We start from the raw sequence: 4,581 nt of genomic DNA, 5'->3' as shown, positions 1-4,581 counted from the left end.
GAGATCAAACGAAAGGGGGTGATTTTAGAGGCCGGAAGAAGACTCAGGTCAGCGGAGCTCTACGGGAGTACTAGCGGTGGGAATGAGGCTAGGGTTTGGCGATCAATGTGGCGAGCTTCGCATGTGATGGGAGTCAGGCAGAGGAGGTGCGGTCGGTTGAGGATCTTAGGCAACGGAAGTGGAATTTTGAGAAGAATATTAAGGATTCTATTAATATTATAATAATGAAAAGGGAATGATCGCTAGCTCTGATACCAATGAAGGGGGGATAAGATCGAAGATTTCTTTTGGGGACTCCAGAGAAGAGATTCAATTGCTTATTGATGATCTCAAAAGAGAAGAACTCCCCTCTATTTATGGGCATCCATCTCACCCTACGTCCCCAAGAAACTGCCACTGACTTCCCTCCCGATATTGCTCATGTAAGTTACGTTACATGAGACTCGTTCCCCAATTAGAAGAAATCCCAGGACGTGAGATATTCCCAACAAAACGGGTCGAGTTCTTAACGGGTCAGGTTATAATTTGGCCAATGAGGCCAAACCCACTTACGTCTCCCACTTGGTCGAAATGGCCAAATACTTTCTGAGCACACTCCCACTATCCGTGGGATATTACTCAAGATGTAATTTCATAATCCCACTATCTGTGAGATATGAGCATTTTTCATTCTACGTGAATGAACCGAGTACAACCATTATCCATGATAGTCTCCTTTTATTATTCATGAAAGTTTTATTTACTTAGACATTTCTAAGTACCATCAAACCAACATGTTTGATGAATATACCTGCTGGGATACCCTTCGTCAAGGGATCATCAATCATGTCACTAGTAGGAATATAAGTCACACTTTGATTTGTGAGTTTTATTGTATAGATTATTTTGCTCCAAACAATTTTTTGTTTATCTCCTACAGTAGAAGCAAGCAAAAACTATCATGTTAAACTACCAAAAGTTCCTAAAACTTATTAACAACAATCGATAACCTCATAATATTAGAAGGTAAGTTTTCGATGAAATGAATCGTTATTTGGTTTTTGAAAACCACTCTAACTACTCGGAGTTTACGTACTTTGACTTTTGTTTTAAAATATTAAGGAAAAAAGGAAGCTCCAATTGATTTTACAACTTATGGATAAGTACTACGCTAGTAGAGATAACAAGATCGTGTATTCTGCTGTCAAAAAATAAAGAATATTAATATATAATCTAAAAATAAAAAGTTAGAAAATCAGGCCTGAATGAGAGCAGTCGTGATTTCACTACCCTAGAAGATTGAGGACACACCTATCGCTCTGACACAGTTGATCCTCTCTCCCCTAGCGGTAAAAATCCCCAGTTCGACCGGCCTCCATACTTAGGCGAGAGTAGCAGAGCTTAAGCTCAGACAAAGAACGTTGCCCAAAAGAAAAGTAGTAACACAATAGCCAAAATAATTTAGAATAAGAGAGCTCGGTTTGAGATGGATGAGAGGAGATTTTCAGTGTTTTTCAGAGGAGGAGAAGTGCAGTATTTATAGGAGATTGAGGCCTTCATAGACGTTGCTCATCCCGCACATCTATCGTGCCCGTTACCCAAATATCGCTAACTACCCGCGCTATCTCTGCATCCGTTACGAATGAGTCAAAAGATAAAACTGTAAAATTAAAGTTTTGAGATTCAAAAAGATGTGTGCACGCGCGCATCGCGACGTGGTGCATGCACATCGCGGCGTGGCGTGGCGCGTGTGTATTATGTAAAGCCCACAAAACCTAAAACACTATTCAAAACTCAATAAGGGGTGTTCCAATATAAACTCCTTACTATTTATCTTAATTTCTAATGTAGGACTATTCACAAAGGTAAGATTTCCTTTTCATGAACAATACATCCAACAGTCCCCCCAAAAGGTAATATTGACTGAAAACTCAAAATCAATAAATAAATCAATGAATCGTAAAACAAATATAGGTTGGGTAACCTTTCGTATCGTGAATTCGGGAGAGGTAGCTTTTGGTTTTGAACATTTCCTTAGTGAGTTCATCACCACCTGAGGGACATTAAATTGACTAGGTCTTGAATTAGGCCCATTGTACCAGGTATTGACGAAAACACACACAATACATCTTCATCTATTGAGCAAAGCGGGTTGAGCATTAAAGGCCATGCTCACAATAACCATCTCATGAGAGTTTCTAGGGGTTAGCCCAATCCCCCCCCCCCCCCCCCCCCGCCACCACGGTTCCTCTCACGTAGGTAAGTCCTCTAATGGTACTACAGCTGGATATCATACCCTCCGCAATACATGCATTATACTTATTAAGAGTAAAACTTAGCCTAACCAGTTGTATCATAAGAGCATCGTCAGTATAGAGAAGGGGAAGTAGCATATGCTATCATAATGATATATAAATATATCTAGGTCGATGTTCCACACGAGAGTCATTAGTCCAGCTTGTTACTACCACATTGAACCTACATCAGGACTATGTCTCCAAATAAAGGCTAGGTTACCACTGTCAGTGACCTCATCTATAGGCTTAACCCATCTCCCTCGATGAATCCAGAATCACACTCCTGGATAACCCCTTAGTCAAAGGGTCAGCAAGATTCTTCTCAGACTTTACAAAATCTAAGATCACAACTTTGTCTAGTAGGCGTTGTACAGATTTATATCTTATTTGAATATGTCTGTTAAGTTTTTTTATTTACATGCACTTGCTTTAGAAGCTCTATGGTTGATCTAGAATCAGAATGAATGGAGTAGGAGGAGAAGGATTATGGACCAAATGAAGTTCAGAGAGTAGATCTTTTAACTATTCTTCTTCTGTGTAAGTGGTATCAAGAGCAATCAATTCAGATTCCATGGTGCCCCTGGCAATTACTGTTTGCTTACAAGATTTCTAGGATACAATAGTACTACCAAAAATGAATACATATCAAGATGTGGACTTTACACTGCTAGAATCTGTAACCTAGTAGCATCACTATACTTTTCTATAGCATTAGGGTACCCAGTGTAAGTCAAGCAATAGTCAACTGTGCCTTTTAAGTATTTAAATACTCTCACTAAGGCAGAACAGTAGTCTTTGCTAGGGTTGTTGGTATATCGGCTCAGTCTCCCTACAACATAAGCTATATCGTGTCTGGTCCGGTTGGATATGTATAAGAGAGATCTAATTAGCTGAGAATATTTCAGCTGGGAGATAGGTTCACCTTCATTTTTCTTCAATGATATAAAAGAATCATAAGGTGTGGAGACAGGTTTAGAGTTATGAAAATTAAATTTGATTAGCATTTTCTCAATACTGGGAGAATGACTCAAAGATATTCCTCCAGTGTCTCTAGTGATTTTCATTCTAAGTATCATATCCGCAAGACCTAAGTCTTTCATGTGAAAGTTCTTAGAAAGATAATCCTTAGTCTTTAAAATTAATTCAAGAGTTGTTCCAAAGATAAGGATATCATCAACATAGAGATAGATGATGACATAATCATTGTTCATCACTTTAGTGTAACACACTTGTCGTGTTCGTTCACAGTGAAACCATATTGTACAATGACTCTGTCAAATTTTCTGGTGCCATTCTTTAGGAGCTTGTTTAAGACCATTCAAAGATTTAACAAGTTTGTAAACTTTATTTTCCTGACCCTTGGCAATGAAGCCTTCAAGTTGGTGCATATAGATTTCTTCATCTAGATTACCATTCAGGAAAGTAGTTTTGACATCCATCTGATGTATGATTAGCTTATGGATAGCAGCAAAGACTAATAATACTTGGATAGTTGAGATTCGGGCTACAGGAGAATATGTATTAAAATAATCAATGTCCTTTTATTGAGTATAGCCTTTAGCTACTAATCTAGCTTTAAATTTATATGTGGAACCATCAGCTCTAAGTTTCTTCTTGAATATCCACTTACAACCAACATGTTTACAACCTGGAGGTAAGTTGATGAGTATCCAAGTATGGTTTTCCATAATAGATTTAATCTTATTATCAATGGCTTCTTTCCAGAAAGGAGATTCAGGTGAATTCATTGTTGGCCTCTTTGTTTTGATGATGTTTAATAAATAATTTACTACTAATATTATTTGTCTAGTGTTTGTGGTTTTCTATTTATTGTAGACAAATAACGAGTTGGAGGATGGATGGAATCAAGCTTTCACGATCATATCCAATGGAGGTTGGTGGAATTGTGGAGTGAAGCCTTACAATTCAAGTCAAGATCCAAGTTCAAGCTTCATCCGCAAGTGTACCAAGATAGAGCTTCGTTGAAGATCACAAGCTTGGGTATAATTAGTTTAGGAGTTTATATTATGTGTGTTAAGTACTTTAAGCTCAATTATATACACACATACACGTTTTGGTTTTTGTATATATATAGTTATATATATACATAAATGTTTTGGTTTAACATTACTCGAGTTTTAATATGAAACAATTGAATACAATTGAAAATACATTTCTTGTTTCATAATTATATGCATATATATGATTTCATCAATATCAATTTTATTTAGTTCAATAAAATCATATTTATTATTTTTGAAAAGTTTACAAAATATATAATTTTGTGATAATATTATATTCTCAA

The sequence above is a fragment of the Asparagus officinalis genome, chromosome 1 (assembly GCF_001876935.1).
Source record: "Asparagus officinalis chromosome 1, Aspof.V1, whole genome shotgun sequence".
Taxonomy (NCBI): Eukaryota; Viridiplantae; Streptophyta; class Magnoliopsida; order Asparagales; family Asparagaceae; genus Asparagus; species Asparagus officinalis.
The sequence above is the reverse complement of the archived record's forward strand: the minus strand, read 5'-3'. Positions refer to the sequence as shown.